General features: G+C 38.6%; 1 pseudogene across 1 annotated transcript in view; it reads left to right on the top strand.

The window, feature by feature from the left end:
- The window catches only part of LOC308236019 (ubiquitin-conjugating enzyme E2 D3-like), a 56,100-nt pseudogene extending 42,311 nt beyond the window's left edge, over positions 1-13,789 (top strand). The window contains exon 2 of the transcript in view: positions 13,424-13,789. The product of the transcript in view is annotated as a ubiquitin-conjugating enzyme E2 D3-like (transcript). The remainder of the gene's footprint in view (positions 1-13,423) is intronic.
- The last annotated feature ends 300 nt before the right edge of the window (positions 13,790-14,089 follow it).

The following is a 14,089-nucleotide window of genomic DNA, read 5'->3' as shown; positions in this document are numbered from 1 at the left end:
ACTCATATTAACTTTATTTCACTTTATTTTTCTTTTTATGCTTCTCTCTTCGTTCTTTCCCTTGAATTAGCCACAGTTTCTGTTGCCAATAAACGAAACAAGACAAAATAAAAACAAACCAAAATGGAACAATACTTCAGTGCTTTGGTTGAGAGGTGTTCAATGGGTACTTTATATTTTTATGCCACCCGCCCTGCAGTCCCCTTGAGTTCAGAGGCTTCACTCCAATTTTGATCCCTCATATTAATCATGAGAAAAAGTGGTTTTGTAAGAAAAAAAAAAGGAATTTCTTTTTACATGGGATTTTATGTATGTCCCTTCCCTTTACAGATAAAGTGAGCCCAGGTTACCTCTTCTGAGTCAGGATAGGGTCCAAAGAGTGTCCCTTTTAATGGTTTCAACCTGAGAAAATGTCTACAACCTGAAGAACCCTGTATCACAGTCATTCTGTGTTATTTTTCCATCCAGCATTACTCAAATATCTTACACAGATCTATGCTACATAACCAGTCATTTAATTTCAGGCATCAACTGAGGGCCATGAAATTTTACCGTAAAGCTCAGGATTAAAAAATCAGATTTGTATGAAGAGGATAGGATAGATCTCAGTTCTCTATTATGCACTGACCAAAAAGACAAGACTGGAGTTTATAACAAATAATCTCTAAAAGACACTCTGTTCTAGAACAATAAATATATTATTAAAAAATAAAGTCTATTACTTTTTTATTTTAAATAAAATATACAGTTCTCCATAGTCATATCTATTTTATGATATACCAGTGGAAGCCATAAGATTATTTTTGTAAACATTTAAAATGTCAATATTTTGGCACATTATTTTTTAATATGTCATAATACAGATGTTCACCATTTACAGAACTGGGGGCCTTCATTCTCAATAGCAGTGAAATATTTCATGAACAATGTTATTGAAACTAAATATTTAGGCTGAAGAATGAGTCCTTTGGCTATATCTTTTACACATGGATTTTAGTACCTAATATTTAGCTGACTTGGCTCAGGGATTTCAAGTTCTGTGTGTCAGTTTATTTAATACTAGTGGCCCGGTGCACGAAATTCATGCACATTAAAAGGGGATTAATTAGAGGAAATAATTTAATATTGCTATTTGCCCTTTCTCTATAATAGAAGTGTCAGAGATGAAAGAAAATTAGTAAAATGTATAAGAAAACCTTCCTCCTGTCAGAGTCTAGGGCTCACCACAGGACCCAGAGTCAAGTCCCCGCCCACCCACATGCTCCTCAAAATCACGTGAGACAGAGACCCAGCCGCCCCCCTCTCCATTGGGCTAGATCCAGACCTGGCCAGTCCCACCCTTGTCAAGCCCTGCCGGGCAGGGGGCATAGCCTCAGGTCCCCTGGCCTGGTGCCAGGTCGGGGGGAGCACAGCCTCAGGTCCCCAGGACCAGCACCGGGAGGGGGTCGTAGCCTCAGGTTCCTCGTCAAGTCCCGCTGGGTGGGGGCTTGGCCTGAGTTCCCCCAACCCAGCACTGGGGGTGCACCTTGAGGTTACCCATCAAGCCCCGCTGGGTGGGGGGCACGGCCTGAGGTCCCCTTTTAAACCCAGCCAGGCAGGGGGACACAGCCTCAGGTCCCCTGGCCTGGTGCTGGGGTGAGGGGTACAGCCTTAGGTCCCCTGTCAAACCCCACCGGGTGGGGGGTGCGGTCTGAGGTCCCCCAGCCTGGTGCTGGGGTTGAGGGCACGGACTGAAGTCCCCTGTCAAGCCCCACCTGGTTGGGGGCACAGCCTGAGGTCCCCCAGCCTGGTGCTGAGGCGGGGGGAGCAGCCTGAGGTCCCCTAGCCCAGCACCAGGATGGGAAGTGCACCTTGAGGTCCCCTGCCAAGCCCTGCCGGATTGGGGGGCATGGCCTGAGATCCCCTGTTAAGCCCCACGGAGGAGGTGGGATAGGGCGTAGCCTCAGGTCCCTGCTGATTGCTCGTTAAGGCTCCTTATGGGAACTTGGCCTCAGCTGTGGGTGCAGCCATCTTTGTGATGGAGTGATGGTCAATTAGCATATTCACTCTTTATTAGATAGGATTTTCTAATGGTCCTTTTAAAAATTGACTGATAGATGGTGGCATTTTAATAAACATTTTTTGAGGAAAACATAATGCATATGTTAGTAAATAATAATTTACATGCTCTATGCACCATTTAATCTCCATCACAAGCTTTCAGAGGTCCAAGTTGGTCAAGTTATCAATGACCTTGAAAAGAGAAAGATTTCTGTGTCAGCGATTTTCAACCTTTTTCATCTCATGGAACATAGAAAATAATCACTAAAATTCTATAACTCACACAAAATATATTTTTTTGCCGATCTGACAAAAAAATAAGTATAGCTGATTCATTCACACTGAACAGCTATTGTTATGTTAACTATTGTCATTTTTTATTTGACAATCTAAGGGAAAAGAGGTCAGTATCCCTGACTAAATAGTCACGTATTGCATGTTTTAAAAATTCTTGCAGCACACTGGTTGAAAATCGCTGTTGTATGTGAATGTGGATAGAATGTGAATTAGATATTATTAAGTTTTAGGGAGGCCTGGGCAAGGGGCACAATTTCAACTAGATGGCTCAGGATGGATATAGCTCTTACACAATATTTTTAGGGAGGACTTTCAACATTATGTGTTTGAAGGAATGCTAGGATTTTTTAAAGATTTTTGTAATAAAATCAAACATCATCTCCACTGCATACTATTTCCTGCCTCAAGTATAATATTCCTTTTCTTCCATGCAATCATTTGTGCAAACATCTGTTCCTCCAGTAGGTTTTCAATTCTTACTCAGCTTTGAATTTCAGGCCTTAAAAGATGCTTCTTCATAAATAAGTATCTGAAAGCTTCTACTGAGCCTCTGTGTTCATCTTAAAAGTCCCTGTCTCAAGGAAGACTCCCCTGATTTCCCCACGGTGAGCTGGGCCATTTTATCATATATACTTACAGTCCCCGATGCCTTCCTTTTATTTAGTACTTTGCAATTACATATTTATTTATTTATTTATTTATTTATTTATTTATTTATTTTTAAATATATTTTATTAATTTTTTACAGAGAGGAAGAGAGAGGAGAGGGATAGAGAGCTAGAAACATCGATGAGAGAGAAACATCGATCAGCTGCCTCCTGCACACCCCCTACTGGGGATGTGCCCGCAACCAAGGTACATGCCCTTGACCGGAATCGAACCTGGGACCTTTCAGTCCGCAGGCCGATGCTCTATCCACTGAGCCAAACCGGTTTCGGCACAATTACATATTTATTTATTTATTTTAATTTCCTTATTGATTAAGGTATCACATATTTGTCCTCATCCCCCCATTCCCATCCCAAACCCCTCCCCACACATGCCCCCACCGCCCCCTGTTGTCCGTGACCACTGGTTAGGCTTATATGCATGCATACAAGTCCTTTGGTTGATCTCTCCCCCTTACCCCCACCCTCCCCTACCTTCCCTTTGAGGTTTGACAGTCTGATCGATGCTTCCCTGTCTCAGGGTCTGTTTTTGTTCATCAGTTTATGTTGTTCATTATTTCCCCTAGATGAGTGAGATCTACATATTTATTTATGTGCTTTCCTCCTCCAGGCTGTAAGCTCCAGGGACACAGGAAATTGATCAGGTGGGCCTTTGAGTTCAATTTCCTGAACTCAGCCCTGACACTGACTCATAGTAGGTGTACATGAAATACTTTTTAAAAGAATAAAAAACCAAATACATAGGCAGTGCTGAAATCAGTTTATCATTGCCACATGTAATAGATGTGGTTTAAACATTATAGCATTGTGTTGAGCCAGATGTGCTTATAAAAATGCTAGTCTCCCAAACACATCACTGAGGACTCTACTCTGTACCTGCCTCTTCATGGAATGTTCACAGTTTTGTGTAATACATTTGAGTCAGGAGGGCATGTCTACACAAGCAGATCTATTTTTTATTTATTTGTTTTCTTCCACTGGAAATAAAAGAAAGGGCTTCTGTCATTCTTTAACACACAACACAGTAACTCCAGCACGCTGCTGCTAGGTTAAGATCCTGGTTAACGATATAGGTCAGTGCAGCTTGTGACAGCAGGCGCTCAGTCCAGGTGATACATCAACACTAGCATCTCATTAAGTTTAAGAAAATACATTTTATCCTAGCCATCTTCTCACTGAATGTTAAATACAATGGCTTCTTCTAATGACAGTAATTTGCAGCTGGGATCTGTATCTATCATCTATCTATCTATCTATCTATCTATCTATCTATCTATCTATCTACCTATCTATCTTTTATCTATCTATCCACCTACCTACTATCTGTCTATATCTATCTACCTCTCTATCTATATTTGTCTTCTATCTTATCTATCTATCTGTCCATCTTGTAGCTTAAATCTTTATGGAGAAAACTTATTCTTCTATTTGAGGAAATTTATAAAAATAAAATGAGGACTATCATTATACATGATTACATTATGCCAAATGACAATGTAAAGCTTTGGTGAAAGTACATGTGCATTAGATAAGACTTTCCTTATATCTCTGTTAAAATTTACCTCCATCTAAGTCTGATTAACATGTTTTAAAAGTGACCCTCACGGCCATTTCACTCATAATTCTTTATCCAATAGACCTTGTTTGAGAGTTCCCTTGAAAGGTACAAAGCATGTCAGATAAATTAAATAAAAGGAACAGATGCAGATTAAGAGTGATGTACCTTCTGAGCCAGAACGTTTAATTTCACTAAATATTATTTCCCATCTTCATGATCACATTATATTGAAATGCTGGAACTTCAATTTCCTCTACCATATCATTTAAGAAAACCTTTGTTTCCTCTGAGCTCTTAAGGAGAAGTTAGCTTTAAATCACACTGACTGCACCCCTGGAAATTTACATATGTTGAAGAAATAAAAGCCTTTTCAAGAGTTACCAAGGGGCCTCGGGAGGCCTCAAAGGAGTGTTAAGACCTTGAATTTAATGGGAGCTGCCTGAAACACAAAACACAAATCTTCCCCGTGGAATACTAATGGCTTTTGTGTACAGTTCCATTTTCATGTGACTTTTTTTAAAAGTCCAGGAGCAGCCTGTGGATAAAACAGCCTTTGTGCTGGTGACTGGGAAACACAACCCCAGCATTGAGGCAAACAGGCAGCTTTCCATAGGTTCTCCCTACATAATGCAATTTACACTGTAATGATTAGGAAAGCTTTGCAAGTCCAAACAACAAAAATATGGAAACTGAATTTCATGAATGTGTATCATAGGTCTTGAGTTGAGAATCAGATTTCTATGAAGATTTATTTAAAAGAGCATTTTAAATATCTAAAACATAGTTCTGAGTTTGGTCTTTGATATCTAACAGTGGATTTATTCAAAGTTATATTTTTATTTTCTCTCAAAGCCACATTTTTACTTTATTTTCTGAAAAATATGCCTGGTTTTAAATATCAACAGGATTTATAAAAGAGTTCAAAAAGTTCAAGGGATGCTGATTTCCTAAGATGACCTTTATCATGCCCTCGTAATAGATATTTTTATATAATGCACATGTCATTAATGATCCAGAAAGATGACAGGAAGCCAATAATGTGCTAAAAATTCTTAGTGATGTTTCTTTTGGAGTCACTTGGGCGTTTAGGAAAACCCAGAAGCTCATAAAAGTCTCAATGAAGGATCCACAATGGTGCAAACAAGCCCTTCAATCCTTGTTCTCAAATCTGGCTGCACACTTGTATCATTTCAATAGTTTAAATAAAAAAACAAAAAACAATAGAGATGCCTGGGACCAGCCTAGATAAATGAAATCGGAGTCTCCTGGGCTGCACTATCCAATACAGTAGCCACTAGCCATACGATGCTCCTAAACACTTGAAAAGGTGGCTAGTGGAATTAAGATATGCTGAGTGCAAAGTACACATCTAATTTCAAATATCTACTGTAGAGCCAACAATCATACTGACAAAGATTCTCTCTCTCTTTTTTTGTTAATCCTTACCCAAGGATATTTTTATCCATTGATTTTCTTTTCTTTTTTTTAAGAGATAGTGGAAGGGAGGAGGGTCATAATACTCGGCCCCTTCTTTGGCCTGCGATTCCCAGTTTCAGTTAAAATCCTGCTAAGTTAGTTTTGCTATAATTACCTCCAACCTTGATGACTGATTAAGTTCCTCATCTGCACCATTGACAAGAATCCTGTTAGACCAATTTAGCAAGAACCCCCTAGCCTTGATGGCTCCTCTTGGTAATTTTCCATCCTCTGACCCATTCTCCTTGGCTATAAATTCCTGGTTGTCTTCCTTGTGTTCAGAGTGGAACTCAATCTCTCTCCCCTATTGCAATAGTCTTGATGAGTATTTGTCTTGTCATACCAACTACCCAGTGAATAATATATCTTTAACAATATAAAATAATATAAAATATGTCAATAATTTAAATATGAATTGCATATTGAAATATTTAAAAATATATGTATATATTAATACAAAATGAATATAACCTGTTTCTTTTTACCTTTTTTCTGAGGTGGCCATGACACAATTTAAAATTACATATTTGACTTGCAATATTTTTATTATATAGCAGTGCTCTAGGGCAGTGGTCAGCAAACCGTGGCTCGCGAGCCACATGTGGCTCTTTGGCCCCTTGAGTGTGGCTCTTCCACAAAATACCACAGCCTGGGTGAGTCTATTTTGAAGAAGTGGCATTAGAAGAAGTTTAAGTTTAAAAAAATTGGCTCTCAAAAGAAATTTCAATCGTTGTACTGTTGATATTTGGCTCTGTTGACTAATGAGTTTGCCGACAACTGTTCTAGGGTAGAGGCAAGGCATCAGTAATTTAGAAATATATTTCACATGATTAAACGTGCACCCAGGATTGTTACCCTTAACTTTAATCTAACACAGAAACAAAAGTATATTATACAAATATGTAACCACCCAGGAACTTCATTTCTTTACTTCAGGCTAGCCTTGTCCAGTCTAATAGTACAACTCACCTGCCTCCTTTCCACATCCCTCCACCTTGGCACAAACTGCATTTCCACTCCCTTAATCATTAAGCCCTCAGGACAATAGGTTCTGGTCAGCATCAACCCATCTTTAACACAAAGTTATCAGCTTTATTGACCATAAAAACAAAGTTTTGGACAAACTAAGGATAATATCTGATCTCAGTTGTGTTTCAGCTCCAGAGTCACCAAAGCAGAAGGACCCCACCAACCACACCCTCAGGAAACCAGACAGGATAAGGCCATGGCTGATATCAGGACCTGACACATTGACCAGCTACTCCCTACCCTGGTCCCAATCAATCAAGAGAGCCCAGGTCTCTAGTCTCCATGACTAATGATTTCCCCTCTATACTCTACCCCCTGGAGGACCATAGGAGCCAGGCTTTAGAGCATCAGCTCACTTGTATCTCCAGGATGGAGCCATTTCCTTAAATAAACTTTTTTTCTTTGCTGCAAACTCCTGTTAGCCTTGTTAATGGGCTTTGATGTGCACAGGCAAATGAACCCCTTCATTTCAGTAACAAAAATGTTACATATCTTAATGTGTGACTGGCACAGTTTTACAAGCTTTATGCTCATTGACTTGTCATAACAACTGTACATGACAAAGGTGATTATTGTCCCATTTTATGCATGGTAAAATGAGGTGGAGAGTGACAATGTCCTTGCTCAAAGTCAAAGAGCAGGGAAAAGAAGCACCAGAATATGAAGTCAGGCAGTGGGACTTGAGTTCATGTTTTCCAGTATTATATTATTCCCTACTACTAGAAATATTTAAGTAAAGATTAGGTTTATTTATTTTTTTCTTGAGCAATATCCTATATAATAAAAGGGCAATATGCAAATTGACCCTAACAGAATGACTGGGATGACTGGTTGCTATGACGTGTACTGACCACCAGGGGGCAGATTCTCAATGCAGGAGCTGCCCCCTGGTGGTTAGTGTGCTCCCACAGGGTGAGCTCTGAGCATGGGGAGTGGGCCTAAGCCGGCAGGTGGACATCCCCCGAGGGGTCCCAGACTGTGAGAGGGCACAGGCTGGACTGAGGGACCCTGCCCCCCAGTGCATGAATTTTCATGCACCAGGCCTCTAGTACATAAATAAATATATATATATGTATTTTTTTTTCCCTCATGAGAGTATATGTGTGCGTATGTGTGTGTATACATACATGTATATATACATACACACACACACACACACACACACACACACACACATATATAGTGTTGTCTCTATTTTACTTATATGCTCAGATAAATCAAACTTGCCCCAAAGTCTCTTCAGAGTTCATCTCATGTATGTGTTTTATAAGGTTTGGCCTGATAATGCTATTTTTCAATTTTCTGGTTTCCTTAGCATTATAGCAGATGAACTATTTCAGTAGACTTCTGCTTTATGTATACTTTAGTGAAAATGTGTATTTTCATCTGATTTAGATCATGTTACTCACTGATAAGGGGGTAGTGAATCAACCAGTTCAGAGAATCTTCACTGGGGTGCTGAGTAAAATATTGCCCCAGAGTAGGAACATGGGGTAAGATGTTGGAATTGTCAAATACAGAGATCAATCTGTAACAGATTGGCTACTAAGATATCCTCTAATACCACAGTACTATCCTCATATAATTACAAAACTATGTTAATTTTTTAAAAGAAAAATATGTGTGTGATATAATATCTCTGAAATCTGAACTCAGAAATAGTGAACACGCCAGATTTCTCACCATCCTCCACCACTCATTTTATGTTATCATTATTCCAAATGTTTCTGAAATATTGAGAAGAGAAACAAGATTATGCAAAATAAATGATAATACTCATTTGTAGAATAACATTATAAGAATACCTTGAGATGTTGACTGTCTTTAAAATACATTTTAGGTGGAAGTATATTAAGTATATTGAGTTAGAACCAAAATTCATAATGCTGAAGAGATTAAGAGGTGTGCTGTTTGTTTTTAAATATAGTTCTTTGCTTTTGTTTTCAGCTCTCTGTTTGAACTCTCATATCAGTGTATCTAGATGTCTCTGTTTGCAGGTTCAGTTCTTGGACTGAATAGTATAAGCATGGGACCATGTGCCGGGATTGAAAGTGCATTAGATTTGGCACCAGAGGGTCATAATTGGTTGACTTCTAAGTGACCTTGGGCACGTAATTCAACTTTATGAAGTTGAATGAACTTTAATTTTTTCATATGTGAAAAAAAGAAACATATTACTTTTTTACTTGTATCAATTAAGTGAAACTGGTATAAATATCATTGAGCCTGGCCACTGTTGCTCAGTGATCGAGCATTGACCTATGAACCAGGAGGTCAGAGTTCTGTTCCTGGCCATAGCACATGCCCGAGTTGCAGGCTCGATCCCCCATAGAGGGTGTGTAGGAGGCAGCTGATAAATGATTATTTCTCATCATTGAGGTCTCTATCTCTCTTTTCCTCTCCCTCCCCTCTCTCTGAAATCAATAAAAACGTATTTTTAAATAATAATAATAATTGAACATGGTGCCAAGGCCAGTGTAGATCTTTAATGAAATTAGAAGTTCCATTTGCCCTTTCTTTCCTTCTGTGCCTATGAGAAAGGATTCACTTTATGAGATCCACTAGACTAGCCATTCACACAAATGCACACATATGAACACACACATACTTCAGTCAAGTGAAAATTACCCTGATGACCAACATGGTACCAACATGACAAGTTCTACCCTATGATATTGCCAGAGGACAATTCCAACACTCACAATGTAATGAAAAGCCCTCCTTCCTTTTCATAAGCCATCTGCTCACTCTGCCCATAAGTAATCCATATTCTAAGCTCTTAAATGAAGACCAAATCATCCCCACTCTTGTCTGTGTACCCTGCCAAGCTCTGCAAGATCTGGACCAACAAACTGTGGTTCCTATTCCTGAAAAAGTATCCTATGGCAGAGAATTTTCACTTATGACCATTCATATTTTCCTGAAACCTACATTCTCCTGTGCATCTCCTTTCTTTCTTGTATCTAAATTCCATCTGTGTACATATTAACCAACTTATGTAAAATTTCCCCTAAATGATTTAGTCATGAATCCTGACCAATTGATTTAATGAACTAGAATATTCTCTGGAAGCTATAACTCAGAATAAGGAGCCTGGGAAATCAGAAAATATTCTGCCATCTCTTTCCTTATAGCCTAATGCCAGAACTATCCTTATTACTAACTATAGAAGATATAATAGAGACTTCTCATTGCCTAAAAAAAGCACATCTTTCATGGGTCAAAAACTTTAGCTAGGCATATGCACCTTATTCCTTAGACTCCTTTCTGAAATTTAGGCTGATCTTTTGTTGGATGGTGGTTCTGATGGTACCACCTGAGGTCAGTGCTGTGGCTGCAATTATCTGGAGATTCCATTTGGACTGATGGTCCAAATTGAGTTTACTCATATGTCTGGATGCTATTTGCAGTCGTCAGAGTCACAGTCTCTGTGTTGTCCCTGTTCATGTGTTCTCTCAATATCCAACAGTCCATCCACATTGCCCCACACAAGCCTGGGTTATCCCAAGGACCTCTCCAAAAGGATTTGATAGAAAGCAATGTGCGCCAGCTCTTGACTTCTGTATCAAGTTAATTGGTCTACTTTTCCATGAGTTCTTTCCATGGCCCACCTGGTGGAACCCAAACGTGGTTGGGACTCAGCTTAAATAATGAAGATGATGCTTGGCCTGTGTGTAGCTCATCAATAACACACACACAAAAAAAAAAAAAAAAAAAAGCCAGACAGTTAAATGACTGTTGGAGTACATATCACCCACTGTCCTGGTCTGTTTAACTCAGAACAATTACATGGGAGAGACAATTATTTCCTATGTTCTTTAAGGTGCTGTATTGCTGAGTCTCAACCTCCCTCCTCCCTCCCCACTTCCTGAAAAAAGCAGGTGGAGCACACATCAAGCATGAATCCCTATAGTAGATAACATGAAGATGAAGGATGATAAATTTCAATTTTTAGTGTCTGTAACCTAAAAACAAAATATAAAATAGACAACCCAATTAACAGAATGAGAATAAGAAATATTTTTTATCCAAATAGCCCCACAAAAGTTGAGGGGTTTATTACAAAAGTGAAAGGCCAATAAAGTTATTTCTATGAGGGAAAACGACAGGAGGGTTACATCTTGGTCTTGATATAAACACCAATATCTATGAATATTGAAATAAAAAAGAAAGCATAATGATGAGCTATACATCCATCTAATGACAAATGCAGAACCACCATGCTACCACTAAAACCTTAACAAAACTATTGATCATTAATGGAATCTTACCATTTTTTTCTGCACCTAGTTATATGCACTGTGTGGGCAAAACAATTGCAATTTGTAAGTTTTATAGGATACTTAAAGGAGGAGTTAAGAGATAACATTTGAATAGCCCATAAAATTAAGCCATTCCCCCCGCTGGGGGATGATTACCTGTGGTTACTGAGTAAACTTCACTAGAATTTTGAGTGGTTTGGGTAATAAATAGTCTTCAGGCTGCTCCTAGAAGGTGGAAAATGGGGAAGAAGATCAGGAAATCCTTCCTTTCACATTATTAGCAACTTCTAAATCATCTCCAGAGGCCAAATACATTAAATCAAGTCCAACTGATGCATCAACTAGGAGAAAATGTCCAAGAGAGAGGGGAAAGAAAAGGAAGCATGGAAACAAGATGAGCATGTGTCTTAATAATGAACTTAGAAACCCATTCATCTTGTTTGATGGTTTCTTGTTCAGTGCTGACCACTAGCAGAGAGGAATCAAATTTTTCTCACTCTCCTAAAAGCCATTATGAAAATATTTTCTAATCTATTTTTTTGTTCATTTAGAAGCAATTCCATGATTTTAAGCACCAGTTCTCTGACTCATGGTGTTTCCTATTAACTCTTCCCTGTTGTGCTTTTCATCTAATTATCTCACCCTGTCACCTATGTTCCAGTTTCTAATTTTGTTTTCACACCTCACTGGATACCCAAGAGTTTCTGGCAGTAGAAGAGTTGGGTTTGCACTAAAAGTGTCCTAAAACAGGAAGGGATTCATAAACTCTGAAGTGCAACCAACTCATTCTACAGATAAAGCAAAGTCTTAAGGAGAGGGAGAACCTAGTGTAACATCATGAAATAGGTGTGGCTGAGGGAGGATCAGTGAGTTACCAGGGCTAAACAGATTATGAGGAGGGTGATGGCATCACCATGTGGCCTCCACTGGCCTTTCCTTACCGGGCCTTTTTTCCTTGGCAGCATAGCCATTAGTGTAATATGTGGCAAAGATATCTCAAATACGAACATTCGAGAGAAACAAACTCCTTCAGGCCTATTTTGAAGAAAAGTTTTGGCTTTTACTTTTCAATAGGTTGAAGTGATTAGAAGGTTATGGCTATGATTTAAAATGGAGGCCTAACTGTCCTACGAATAACTTCAGTTGTTACTTATTTTTACCCAACCAAAGCCTTTCCTTTTACAGAACCTCTTCTCCAGTGGGGCTGCCTCAACCTATTCTGGAACTGTTTCTCCTTTCCTTTAATTTCTACGAGAGAGGGAAGGTTTATTACTTAGGTGACAATAAAATAAGAACATTGCCTGCCTCTGGATGGTTCTTCAGTGTCTCCTATGATTCTTCCCAGACTTCTGTATCAATAGATAGTATATTTCTTTGAGCCAGAAGCCACGTTGTATATATACTATTGACTTCCTCATAACTCATGAGTGGAGTAAACTTACATTCACTGAATTCTTCTAATGCTCCACTCACTATGTCAAGTATTTCATAGGTAACATTTCATTTGATCCTTAGGAAAACCCTTTGAGGGAGGGCTTATTACCCCAGCTTCACATAGAAGGAACACTAAAGCACCAACGCTAGCTAAACGAAGTTCTCTAAGAACTAAAATTTAGTAAACAGCCGATTAACCGAGCACATTTGTCCCGATAGTGCCATTTTCATTAAATAGTGTTGGTTGTACTTACTACTTGAACTAAAGTAGAAGTTTAATAAACTCTTGACTATAAGAATATTTATTATTCTTAGAAATTAGAATATGTAAGAATATATGTGTATGACATATATCAACGTGTGTATGTCTTTGTGTATTTATGATTGTGAATCATGTGTATATGCATGATTTCAAACTTTAAAGAAGTCTTGCTTCTGTCTTCCTGGATATTCAATTATTTAAATAGTAATTATGATTGTCAGCATGATCGGCGTCTAAATCTGCATTTTTAATTAATTTATATATTGCAAGAGAAGAATGTACTCAGGCAAGGATGCTATGCATTGCCCAAGAATTGTTCGCAAGGCATGATTCAACACAGGGTCTATAACATAGACACTATATTTGGCCCATGACCCTCCAGCACAATGTTCTGCAGGTCCAGTTGGGGATGATATATTTCCTTGGCAAGCCACAATTAAGGGACATAATGACTGGCCATATCAAAGCACTGTATTCTTTTTGACAATTCATTTTCCTAAACTATCCCTTTGAACCATTTAAGGTTGTATTTACAACAAGAATTTATCACCCAAATATTAACAGTAGTGGCAGCATTTAACTCAATATTCTAAGATCACACTGATCTCCTGCACTAACTATTTCTAAAATTATCTTATCCATTTGTTTATTGAAATGTGATCCAAATGTAGATGGAGTAACAGAGATTGCCTGGGTCTATAAAACAGGCAGAGATAAGTACAACAGAATATCTTGGGAATGGACTCAGAAGTATGCCTTGTGAGGCTACCTTGAAGTCAGAATAACCTGCATTATAGCTGGAATAAACTTTAAGTTACTGTTAAAAACTTCAGGCCTTCAGCAATTCTAAACAAGAATAGTATGCAAGGCATGATTCCACACAGAGTCTATAACAGACACTATATTTGGAAAATGTTTCCTAAATGAGATGATGACCATTTAAACAGGAAATATTTTAACCATGAGAATATATCGGATGAATGTGAGAAGTAACTCTCACAGAAATATTTTTCTTTTAGCGGATAATGTTGACTGATTATTCTCTGTAAACAGGCAACAAAAA

The sequence above is a fragment of the Plecotus auritus genome (genome assembly GCF_963455305.1).
Source record: "Plecotus auritus genome assembly, chromosome: 10".
NCBI lineage: Eukaryota > Metazoa > Chordata > Mammalia > Chiroptera > Vespertilionidae > Plecotus > Plecotus auritus.
This window is presented reverse-complemented; position numbering and strand designations above follow the sequence as displayed.